Source organism: Enhydra lutris, unplaced genomic scaffold (genome assembly GCF_002288905.1).
Source record: "Enhydra lutris kenyoni isolate GAN:26980312 unplaced genomic scaffold, ASM228890v2 scaffoldscaffold4, whole genome shotgun sequence".
NCBI lineage: Eukaryota > Metazoa > Chordata > Mammalia > Carnivora > Mustelidae > Enhydra > Enhydra lutris.
In genome coordinates this window covers 9,870,412-9,883,631 of record NW_019154088.1, presented here as the reverse complement: position 1 = coordinate 9,883,631, position 13,220 = coordinate 9,870,412, and the positions used below count along the sequence as shown (strand labels likewise).

General features: G+C 38.7%; 1 protein-coding gene across 3 annotated transcripts in view; it reads left to right on the top strand.

Moving 5' to 3' along the window:
- Positions 1-13,220, top strand: part of LOC111158924 (INO80 complex subunit) — a 133,035-nt gene that overhangs the window by 70,988 nt on the left and 48,827 nt on the right. The gene's annotated exons all lie outside the window — the stretch shown is intronic.

Sequence of the window (13,220 nt, the reverse complement as noted above, 5' to 3'; positions counted from 1 at the left end):
GGGGTAATAAAGTCAGTGATGGATTCATGGAGCCACAAGTTCCTAGAGGAGTGGGAGTGGTGTGCTGAGTTAATAACTTGTCATTTCATAGACGTTGTGTGTGTGTGTGTGTGTGTGTATGGTACATGTTTGTGCATGTGTGTATATTTAATATGTATTTTATATATAACTTTACTGTAAAGTACATAGAATTTAAATGTACAACTCTTTGAATTTATCCATGTAAGTACACTCACCTAACTACTAGATTATACCTAGATTAAGGTGTAGAACATTTCCAGTACCCAGAAGTCTCCCTCATGCATCTTCCAATTTAATACCTCCATTTCAGAATAAACTAACAAAAACCACTGTTCTATCACCATAGATTATTTTTGCCGGTTTTTGACCTTCTTGTAAATGGAATTATCCCGTACGTGCACTTTTGTGTCCACTTCCTTTCCTTCAGTATTATGCCTGTGAGATTCATCCACATTGCACATTTCTTTTGTGATACTATGAAATAGTCCATTGTCCGAACACACCACAATTTAGTGACCCGTACTGCTGTTGGTGGATATTTAGGTTCCTTCTAATTGGGGGCTATTGTAAATAAAAGTGCAGTGCATATTCTTGTACATGTCTTTTGATAAATGTACACTACTTTCTCTGGGATTCAGATCTAGGAATGAGATTGCTGTGTCATCAGGTGTGTGTGTGTTTAGATTTAGTGGCCACTGCCAAGCCTTTTTCCAAAGTGGTTTTAGAAATTTACCCTCCTACTGGCAATGTGAGAAGTTTGCTGCTGTTCATCATCCTTGCCTGTACCTGATATTGTCAGTCCATGTTGTTGCATTTGTAATGTTATCTCATTGTGATTTTAAATTGCATTTCCATGAAAAATAATGATGCTGAACGCTTTTTCATGTAATTGTTCGGGCCATTGTAGAGTAGGTGAGTGAGAAAGTGACAGGAGGTAAGGTTATAGATGTAGGTCCAGATCATAAGGGACATCATCAGTTGCAAGGATTTGGATTTTATTCTGAATGAAATGGGTAACATTGGAGAGTTTTGAAAAGAGATTTGTGTATTTATATATTACAGTCCTGAATTCAAAGTTAAGAAGGCAGGGCATTTTCCTTATGTCCTCTAGAAAATTTGATGGGGTCATTAGTCTTAGAGTTAATTTCTGTTGAATGCTAGCTGTTCTTTGTTTGGATCTGGTATTTGCCCGTGTTTGCTGAAGAATCTGTATGACTTCCTTCTGTTTTCCCAATTGGTTTCTCAAGCATTGCTCCATGTGCGTTTTTGGACTCTGGAGAGAAGATTAGTAATGCAGAAAGGAGAGTAGAATTCAGTCTGTTGTAATAATATGGTCAGTGGTGGCAGGGTGACTTCCTACTGGTGAAATATTGCTGTAGCTGGTCAAGAGTTGTTTAAATTCCTACAGACTGGTTCACCTGCATTTGATAATTTATATTTCTATAGTTATAAATTGTTGCTAGTTTTATTTTTGGTACAGGAAGCAACATTTTCTAAGCATTTATTGCCTTCTTATGTAGACACTACATGTTACTTAACTCTCAAAGATCCACCTTCCCATGTTTATATTCTTTTGCTTTCTGAAAATACAGTAATGTATTCATTGTATCTGTTCAGTGAGGTCCTTATATCGACTAACAAATTTCCTGAGAAATTCAGATGTGGGCTTTTATGCCTTATGGGAAGTTATTCTAATTGAAGTTAGATTCACTTTCATTTCCTCTTTAATTTTATTTCATGTTGTGAATGGACGTTTGCTGTCGTAGGGGTTTACCATGTATACAACCAGTAGGTCGCAGGCAGCTGAAAGCTAGCTCTCTATGTGTAGAAACACTGCTCTGCCTTTGGTCTCATCATCCTTATTTCCAACATGTATATATTAAAATATCAACCAGGCAGTGTATTTTGCCAGAGTTTGTTGATCTGTTACAAGAAATTGTTGCTTTCAGCTAAGCGGAGTGGTCTTTGCATGGTATCTAGTCTTAAAGATTCACCTAACTTCTGAATAAAGAATAATTTTTTGAGACTCCATGTGTAACATTTAATCAAAATATAATAAAACCCACTATAGCTCTGGCTTTTGAGGTATGACCATAACTCAAGAATATTAAGAATATTTCTATCACCGACTAATGTGTGTAGATACACAGAATACTACATACATATACATAAATTTTTATAGCAATACTCACAAAACAATACTTAAGCTTCATGTACAGTGCACTCTGGTTTTTTTCTTTTCCTTTTTTTCTTAATGTTAGATGGAACCTACTAAAAAATGATTTCATGACCCTGACTAATCACAGTTTTAAAAATGCAGCATTATACGGCCTCATAATATTAGAGTAGCTAGAGAACTAGATAGAGAGAGTCACCATGTAGAAGATTCTGGATCATTCTTTTTAATAGTAAGAAAAGAACAAAACGTTTGGAACTGAAGAGTCTCACTTTCAGTTGTTCAGAGAGCTGAATGCACGTTTCACTGTGTACTTACCCTGACTTGCAGTTAGTAGTCAAGGTCCATCTCTGTCTTAGTATAGTCTGATATCTACCTGTTATATCCTTGGTATTCAAAGATTGTATAAATAAAGATAATTAATTTTGAAAGAACAACTTTAATTTTAATTTTGAGCAAAGTAGTTTATTTTGGGAACTGTCCCCCCGAGAATGGCTTTCTTAGAATGTGCCTGTCACCACTACTGTCCTGGTTCTCACACTGGTTTCTCTGAACTGAGTTTTTCCTATTCAAGAAGGATTTACCTAATTTATCCAGAGAACATCAGTTTTGTCTGTTATACAAAGAAGAGTAGAGAATGAAATTTTGGACACCTAATCCTTTAGAACAGATTTCCACAATTCATTAGTTAAGAATATAAAAGTTAAAACTTAAGATGAACGATACTTTCACAAACAGACACACATCAAAACCACACTTTGAAACTTTATGGTCTACTCGGATCCTGCCAGTTTTTCATTAAAAAAAAAAAGGGGGGGTTGACAAAAATTAGTCTTTTTTAAAAAGATAACATTAAATATTAGTTAACAGTGCTAAGACTTAAATGTAATAATTATCTGTTGTACTGTTGTTTTAAGTTTTTCAGCTGGTTTTAAATATAAGGTCTTGGGCTCGTAGGTGTGGGGTAAATTCATCATGTGTGCTCTGTGCCTGTCATTCCTGATATGACTTATTTGCTGTTTTGAGGTCTAAAAATATACTTCTGGCATTATTGATGTAATTTACTAATCCTTTGGAAGACCACTTTGTTTAAATATAGATCCTACTACTGTGGAATCAGTTTATTTATTTTCACAGGAAATAAACTTATAACTAACTATACTTAACTATTTTCAGTAAATGTCCTGACAGTATAATTTGAGATATTTGCTGTAATGCAAATGATGAATTACAAACTTAGGAAGGATGAGAAAAGTCTTGAAAGATTAGAAGAGCACTGACATAAATGTGGAGTCCATCTTTAAAGTTTGTGGGGATAGGAAGAAAATTCAGGAATGATAACCAGTACCCTAACAAAGTTATTAGGGAAGTTACAAAAATTTTTGTTTCTAACAAAATTAATTAGCAGCTATTTGAACTCAATGATTCTAAGAAGCAGCTAACTTGATTCTGAAAAGATGAGCATTTCCTTTGCTTTAGGAGATAATAAGCCAAGTAGATTAGAGAGACAGAAGTAGTAAGTATAGCATATTAACCTTTTTTTTTTAAGGTTTTATTTATTTATTTGACAGACAGAGATCACAAGTAGGCAGAAAGGCAGGCAGAGAGAGCGGAAGGGAAGCAGGCTTCCCACTGAGCAGAGAGCCCAATGTGGGGCTCGATCCCAGGACCCTGGGATCATGACCTGAGCTGAAGGCGGAGGCTTTAACCCACTGAGCCACCCAGGTGCCCCAACATATTAAACTTTTTATATCTTCTCTTTTGTTGCCTTGGCTGTCCTTCTAGAGTTACTCATGCATGTGGGAAAGTGCACAAATCATAAGTAGACGTATGGCTGAGTTACTTCACAAACTCTATTGGAACTCTACTTCAGAAGTCCCTTTTACCCACTTCCATTCACTTTTCCACTCTGCCTTACCTTCCCAGTAGTTACTGTGGGCAGATATTTGGGTGATTTCTAGTTTTTGTTGTTACAAATATTACTGTTGTATTACCATACACATCTTTTAAAGAAAATTCATATGCATTTTGTAGGGTGTAGATCTAGTGGTCAAATTGCTGGATCATAGAGTATGCTTATGGTCATCTTTAATAGATAATACCAAACAGTTTTCTCAAACAATTGCATCAGTGTTTTCTCTCTCATTAGCAACGTATGAGAGGATCTAGTTGTTCCACATCCTTACCAGAATGTTATATTATTTGTTGATTTTAGCAGTCTTTCTCTGTGGTAGTATCTTGTCGTGGCTTTAAATTACATTTCCCTTATGAATAATGATATTAAATACCTTTCCTAATGCTTATTAGCCATTTGGATAACCTCCTGTATGAATTCTTAATCAAGATCTTGCTTATTTTTCTATGAAGCTGTCTGTGTTTTCATAGTGATTTGTAGTCCTTACATATTGCAGATTATCTTCTACTCTGCAACTTAACTTTTGCACTCTCACTGGTGTCTTTTGTTAAACAGTTAGCATTTTTGTGTCCCATTGAAGAAATATTTGCCTATATACAAAGGTCATGAAGGTAATTCTGTATGTTTTTCTCCATAAGTTTTATTTATTTACCTTTCATATTCTGATCTATAGGGAATTGTGATGGTTTTTTAGTCTGTAGTAAGGATTCCCCCCCCCTTTTTTTGCATATAGATATCCATATCCATTTGACGCAGCTCCGTTTATTGAAAAGACTGTCCTTACTGCGCTTAGCATCACTTTTGCCAGCTAGGTGGCTGTATATGGATGGGTCTGTGTCTGGGCTCTTTTCTGTACCAGTGGTCCGTTTGTCTATCCTTGAACCAGTACCACTCTGTCTGAAATATAGCTTCATAATACGTTTTGATCACTGGTAGCACAGATCTTCTAAGCTTCGTCTTTCTTCAGTATTGCCTTGGTTGTTCTTAGCTCTTTGCATTCTTATGTAAATTTTAGAATCAGCTTATAAATCTTATTTTAAACTCTTCCACATTGTAGATATATAGGCCACTGGACCCCAAGTGTTTTTTCATTACGTACCCCTATTATTAAATATATTTAGTCCATTTTTACTATACCTGTGTATTATTTTCTTTAAAATGATACACATAGACTAATGTGTTAATTAATTATTTACCTTGTGAATCTTGCGTATGAAGCTTCCTTTGTAGACCACTGTCTGGATAGTAAAAGAAGCCTAAGCAAGTAAAGAATGATGATAGAGGGGAGGACCCAATATTTACTGGGGGAAGTACTCCTTTTCTTGATACACCCTTCTCTCCTTCTTTCTTCCTGCTGTTTGTAATTATTCAGTACCAAGGCCAATTGGAGTGAATGGGTACATCAATCTATATGTCAGAAGAACTTATTGACTGAATGAATCTCTGGTGGTAGAATGTGATTTTGGCTTAGTGATCAGTGGTTGTCTGATGCTCCTTTTTTCTGCTGGTCAGACAATTTTAGAATTGCCTCTTCTCAAGGTCAGTCTGCTCGCACAGGGAGCATATGTAGTTAGTGTTTACCAACCTGTTAGTCAGCAGTGTCTGCTGTGGGTATGGTGTGTTAATAGTCATGGTCCCTGTTTTCTGGCTTGATAAATCATTCATGTGTGTAGTAAAAACACACAAACTTAAAAAGACTTTATTTCTTTAAAGATCATTTATTTATTTGAGAGAAAGAGCACATAGGGGGAGAGGGTATTAGGCGGGTATGCAGAGAGAGAGAATCTTGAGCAGATTCCCAGCTGTGTGGAGCCGGACACAGGGCTCAATCTCACGACCCTGAGATTGTGACCTGAGCCAATACCAAGAGTTGGATGCTTAACCGACCCTAAGGGGAGCCACCTAGGCACCTCTTAGAAAGACTTTAAAAACAAAAATAACTCAAGAGTTGAGAGAAGACATAATTAACTGCCAGATTGATGGTGGGTGATCAGGGGTAAAGTTCAGAATGGGAAATCATCTTAGATTGAAATGGACAAAAGTCTTTATAGAAATGGTGTTTTTTTCTTTTTTTAAGATTTTATTTATTTGAGAGAGAGGGAGAGTGAGTATGAGTGGGGAAAGGCGTGGGGGAGAGGGAGAAGCAGGCTCTCCACTGAGCAGGGATCCTAACATGGGGCTCAATCCCAGGACCCTGAGATCATGAGGCAAAGGCATATGCTTAACCGACTGAGCCACCCCAGTGCCTGAAATGGTGGTGTTTTAGTTGGACTTTGAGTGGTAGGGATCTGAGTAGGAGGAACGATATTCCAAGTTTAAGACTGGAGCTAAACAAAAGAAAGGGCCAGAAAGGTAAGTTGTAGGAGTCTTTAAATGCCAGTCTGTTGGGGTTTAGATATTAAACCAGGAGTTTTAGCCTTTTATTAACTTATGTTATTACATAGATGCTATAGTTGCAGTCTTGGGAAAATAAACTTCTGGTGGCTACTTTCAAGCCACTGGGATTACTCCTGTAATGTGGTAGCCAGTTTAAGGAAGGCCACTTAATCATTCAGATCACTAAGCACAGCAGTGGGATTTTAGTCATTAGTATTTGATAAAGATTAATCTCAATGTATGCTATCAAAAAAGATGGGACGTGTTAAGGAGGATGATAAACAGAGGTTGCAATTATCAAGTACTAAGGACCCAGCAGAAACGGTAGTAACTGAATGATTACAGAGAAAGGGTCAGTGAGGCGCTTGGGTGGCACAGGTGGTTAAGCCCCGACTCTTGATTTCTGCTCTGGTCATGATATCGGGGTCAGGAGATAGAGCCCTGTACAGAGTCTACTTAAGACTCTCTTCCTTTTCCTCTGCCTGCCCACCCCCAAAAAATAAATAAATCTTAAAGGGTCAGGGGACTCTGATTGATTTGGATATGGATGAGTATTGCCAGTGAAGGAATCACTTCCAAAACTCAGAGTTCAAGAGAATGATAAATTCTATATTAAGTTTAAAGCAAATACACAGGGATGAGATTAGTACCTTTTGTCGTTGGGAGTGTAGATAGAACACAGAAAGCCTGGTGCAGGGATTTACAGGGAGAGAGATTCTGGTTAGAAAGTATGGAGAGCACATGAAGTGTGCAATGAAGTGTGACAGTCAGAAAGAAGAATAGGGAGATATTTCAGGAGAGATACTGGGTTTAAGTCAAAGTTGAGTTTGTAGGGGAGGGGAGACTCAGATTAGAAGGCTAAAAGGAAAAAGCCCTTAAAGAAGGATATTGAGGGGCGCCTGGGTGGCTCAGTGGGTTAAGGCCTCTGCCTCCGGCTCGGGTCATGATCCCAGGGTCCTGGGATCAAGCCCCATATCGGGCTCTCTGCTCAGCGGGGAGCCTGCTTCTCCCCCTTTCTCTGCCTGCCTCTCTGCCTACTTGTGATCTCTGTCTGTCAAATAAATAAAGATAAAAACTTTAAAAAAAAAAAAAGAATTAATTAGTTTATTAAAAAAAAAAAAAAAGAAGAAGGATATTGAAAATGTAAGAGAGACGGTTGGTGGGATTACAAAGTGGTTAACTACCCTTTTTATATGGTGGAAAACTCCAGTGAATCCTGGTAGGAATTCTATAATTAACGGAAAGGTACTCTCTATAACAAAGTTTTACTATTTGTAGAAGCTCTGAAACTAAGCTTAACATGAAAAAAGAAAGCGTTACTTAGTTCTGTCGTTTTATTTTTTCTTTTTTTTAAATCGTTTGTTTTTCTTCCCCAAGTGAGAACGCAGTTCAAGTGTTTGAACATTTTATATAGTCCCTCTCATCTTTGCGGTCTTGCACGAGCAAAGTTAAGTAAATGTTTCCTGAATGACTTAATAGTCGTGCTTCGTGTTTGTATTGGTTTTCCCTTTGGAACTTGATGTATAGTCTCACCCGAGGGAATGTACTCCAGCCTAAAATTATAACATCAGCATTTAAAATAGAATTTTGTGAAGAGTTCTAACATTCCCTTGGAGGTTAAGAAGTGTAGGATTGGTAACTTGTTTGATCACTCATTAATTTTTTTTTAAGATTTTTATTTATTTATTTGACAGAGAGAGATCACAAGTAGGCAGAGAGGCAGGCTGAGAGAGAGAGGAGGAAGCAGGCTCCCTGCCGAGCAGAGAGCCCGATGCGGGACTCAATCCCAGGACCCCAAGATCATGACCTGAGCTGAAGGCAGAGGCTTAACCCACTGAGCCACCCAGGCGTCCTGATCGCTCATTAATTTTATTGTACATCGGTTATTTTCGCCCTGCAGTTTCTGTTGATCAGGAACTTTGAAAAGAGCAGCTTAGGTAGGTGGTTCTAGCTCAGAAAATCTTAAAGAGTTCCAGTCAAGATGTCAGCTAAGGTTACAGTTATTTTGAAAGATTGACTAGAGCCATAGGATCTACTTCCAAAGTAGCTGACTCACGTGGCTAGGAAGTTGGTACTGGCTATTGGCTGGAGGCCTCAGTTCCTTGCTGTTTGGACTTTTCCTTGGGGCTGCTTGAGTATCCTGATGACATGGCAGCTGGCTTCCCCCAGGGTAAGTGATGAGAGAGAGAGGAAGAGGCACGGTGCCTTTTATGATTTAGTTTTGGGAGTCATGCTAGGAGAGGGGAAGGAACTAGGCTCTACCTTTTGAGGAGAAAGTTACCAAAGAATTTGTGAATATATCTTAAATGACCAGAGCCTTTTACTGTTGGGCTGAGGCCTTTATGTTAGTTATTTCATTATAAAGTTTGTTTTGGTATTCCTAGTTCTGAGAGTTTAGCCTAGGCTGTTGATGGGTTCTGTGACATCATGAAAGTTCTTAAATTGATTAAAGGATGTTGGTATCTCTCCCTGCTCTCTTTGTCACTCATCTTGTTCACAGTTCTGTTAGCCGCAGCAGATGTCAGCAGGGGAGGATATTAAATACAGGATGATATCTGGCTTTATCTTCAGCAGGAATTCATTGCTCATAAGCCCTAGGTCCTTGTAAGCAAAATTTTTTCATTGTAATTTCTATTGTATTCTGTATGTTGGATTTTCATTTGATTTGCCAACTTAATTCTTACTATGTAACCTTGATTATTTGTGAAGAAATGCTATTTCTCCAACTCCTTGCTTTCTTTTGTGGTCCTAAAGAGTGGAATAGCCTTGTTTTACTATGCAAAGTAAATACAAATTATGTTTCAAAGTTTTGATGAAAGTGGGGCACCTGGCTGGCACAGCCAGAGGAGCATGCAACTCTTGACCTTGATTGTGTAAGTTTGAGTCCGCACTGAGTATACAGATTACTTAAAAAAATAAAATCTTCGGAGCACCTGGGTGGCTCAGTGGGTTGAGCCTCTGCCTTCGACTCAGGTCATGATCTCAGGGTCCTGGGATAGAGCCCCACATCGGGCTCCCTGTTCAGTGGAGCGCCTGCTTCCCCCTTCTCTCTGCCTGGTGCTCTGCCTACTTGTGATCTCTCTCTCTCTGTCCAATAAATTTTTAAAAATATCTTCAAAACAACAACAAAGTTTTGATGGAAGAACATAAGAGTGATTCCATGTTCAAGATCAGTTTTTAAAGGTGAAATTTGGGGTATTCTTTTTTTTTTTTTTTAAGATTTTATTTATTTATTTCACAGAGAAAGAAAGTATGGAGAGCACACGAAGTGTGCAATGAAGTGTGACAGTCAAGTGCAGCAGGCAGAGAGAGAGGGAGAAACAGGCTCCCCATGGAGCAGGGATCCCGACGCAGGCCTTGATCCCAGGACAACCTCAGCTGAAGGCAGATGCTTAAGCAGCTAAGCCACCCAGGCATCCCCCGCCCTTTTTAAAGATTTTATTTATTTATTTGACAGAGGCACAGAGAGAGAGGGAACAAGCAGGGAGAGCTGGAGAGGGAGAAGTAGGCTTCCCGCCGAGCAAGGAGCCTGATGTGGGTCTTGATCCCAGGACCCTGGGATCATGACCCGAGCCGAAGGCAGATGCTCAACCGACTGAGCCACCCAGGTGCCCCCCACCCTTTTTTTAAGTAATCTCTGTGCCCAACATGGAACTCAAACTCACTATCCTTAGATCAAGAGTGGCATGCTCTATTGACTGAGCCAGCCAGACACCCTAGGAATTATTCTTGAGTGGATAGACCTGAGAGCAAAGACAAGGGAAAATGCTAAAATTGGAAGCAAGTGTAGAATTCTTTCTCTTGTACTATTCAAGTAATAATTTCAAGTAAAATTCCTTTGGAGCTACCAAATTAGCTTTGAATTAATTTCTCCACATGCAGCTTTGTCCTTTTATTGCAGAAAAAAATTCTTCATTCTCTTCTGTGCCTTCATTTGTTTTATAATGAATAGTAGTTATTGTTCCAGTAGGTTGTCTCCTAAATACAGCTTCCTATCATCAAATCCAGGTAAAAGCTTTGTTCTTATTCCTCTGAGAGGACAGGTAATGAGAATTGACTAAGCTACATGTTGTCATCTTGTTCCTGGTAAGCTACCTCAGACCCCATACTACTGAGTCATTTGGTGGTCTAACCCAGTCCTCACCGCATTCTTTCCCACTGTGGGTATGAATGAATCTGGACAGTGAGAAGCACTCTTCCCAGAGGTGCCTGTAAAACCTTAGTATTCGCTCTGCAGTGAATGTTAGGTTTGAATTTTGTGTTAGAGAGTTCAAGGAAGTCCTATTCTCATAATACTGGCTTTAGGATGATATATAAACAGGGAACTAAGGAACTAGGCTAAGGACACAGATCAGATGACACTTTTGGGGTGTTTTAAACAAAGTTTAAGGCCTTTTAAACTCTCTAACTTGACGTGAATTCTTGTCTAATACTTCTTTCTTTTGTGATGCTTGTGAAATAAAAGCCAGCATGGTTCACTATGTTCCTCTTAATTTTATTGTGCTCCACCCTGCTTTACTGGTGAAAATTTTAAGAAGGAGTAGTAGTGGGGCGCCTGGGTGGCTCAGTGGATTAAGCCTCTGCCTTCGGTTCAGGTCATGGTCTCAGGGTCCTGGGATGGAGCCCCGCATCAGGCTTTCTGCTTGGCAGGGAGCCTGCTTCCCCTTCCCCCACTGCCTGCCTCTCTGTCTACTTGTGATCTCTCTCTCTGTCAAATAAATAAAATCTTAAAAAAAAAAAAATAGTAGTTCAAATTTTTCATAAATTCATTCACACACACCTCCTTCGCTACTGTGAGCTCTGGCCAGAGCTCCTTTCTTGTACAGATTTGTAGGGGCTAATGTGTTTCACACATACGAATCTTTTTCTTTTTCATCCTTATTTTGCTTAGAAGAATAAAGACAAAATCCAGAATCTATAGGATATATTCCATGTAGTCATCTTTTGGGGGAGGCAAAACAGATTTTATGCTATATTGGGTTAAAAATGATGATTGGGAGAAGCAGAGTACAAGGTGTCCCCAACTTTTCAAAAGTTCAAGGTTATAACACTTGGCTTTTAAGAAAGACCTACATTCGTAACTGTTTCACTAATCAAAAGAAATCCGAAGAGGACTTTCATTTTACAAAAAAAAAAAAAAAGGCAAAAAGCGGAAGTAGCATTCAGCATTTGTTTGGCACTGAGCCACTACAGAGCTATGTGCACTGGAGCAGTGGGAATGGCACCGCTGAGCCCCTTCCCCAGGAACTATACTCAGCATCGACCTGTCATGGCTTTGAACTGTGTCTGGGAGCATCTGTACTTTATCTCAATTTATTTTGTGCATCTGTTACCAAGGTGTGTCCTGAGGTATCAGAAAAGTCTAAAAGAGGTTATTTTTTGGGGTCTGGGAATGCTCAAAATATTTTCCACATAGATTAATGGTAATTGCTTCTTTACTTTATGCTATTTCAGCTTCCAAAAGTTTGCAAAGGAATTCTCTACTTTGGGGGAACAAGGGAAACCTGTACCAGTGTTGATTCCATCTCCTATATCTGTTTCAGTGAAACTGTTGCCATGGTAATGGGCCACTTAGGCATCATGTGTGTCAAAAGCTTTCCATACTCCACAGCTTTTGTGAACTAGCTCATAAAAATTGGGGGCAGTTCAGATTTTGTAATTTAAAATATACAAAAGGATCTAAACATGAAGAATTGTTTTTGAAAAAAGTGGTGTGTGTTTAAGTTGTAAACACTGTTCTCTGTTAAATGCTTAGAGAGCTTTGACTGGCTATTGATGAAGAATCCCAACCAGAAAGTTTTCAAAAACTCATCTGCTAGATGTTAATTTGCACCTGTAGTATCTATATATGACATTATTTCCTGAGATCATGAAAGCTGCCAACGCCCCTTGTGGAAAGCTCTGAGAAGCCATTGTACTCAGGTTTTCTGTGCTTTATTTTCTCTCTTTTTGTTTGGTCACTTAAAATATCTGAAAATAGAAGCCATTTAGTCTAGCAGTTGATCTGTAAACACTACGCCCTTTCATTTAAGGTGAGACCTTTCCTCACAGACTTTTAATTTTGGAGAACAAACTGATGGTTAGCAGAGGGGAAGGGGGTTGGGGGAAGGTTGATGAGGATTAAGGAGCACACTTGTTGTGATGAGCACTGGCTGATGGTTGGAAATGTTGAATCACTATATTGTACACCTGGATCTAATATAACACTGTATGTTAACTAACTGGAATTAAAATTAAAACTTAAAAAGCAAAATAATAATAATAAAGTGAGACCTTTTCTCTATACCTATGTTTGATGTATTCTTTAAGAACAAAAGCAGAAAATTAATTTCTGAGTAATGAAGACCTAATGGTTAGAAATGTTCCTTTTAATTTTAAGCAAGACATGGAGAATAAAGTATGCCCCTTGTTAAATGGGTAAATCTATATCTGAGGGGAAAACATCTGTGTGTTTTCTGTGCTATACTGTGGCAGGAAATTTACAGCTGTGGGGTCTATCATCCTGCCCTACTTATTTTCGATTGAGACTTACATGGTACCAAAAGACTCTCTACCAAAGCCTAACTTCTCTGCTTTGTGTACATTGTGATTGTGGTAGCAAGACACACACAGCTACCAGTGCATACAGGGTAGTGAAGACACTCAAGAGCCTGAAGAAGGGACACCACGTTATAACCAAATCATGTCTCTCGTAGTGTGACTTTCTATTTCTTTTGTTCTAATTTGTTCTTG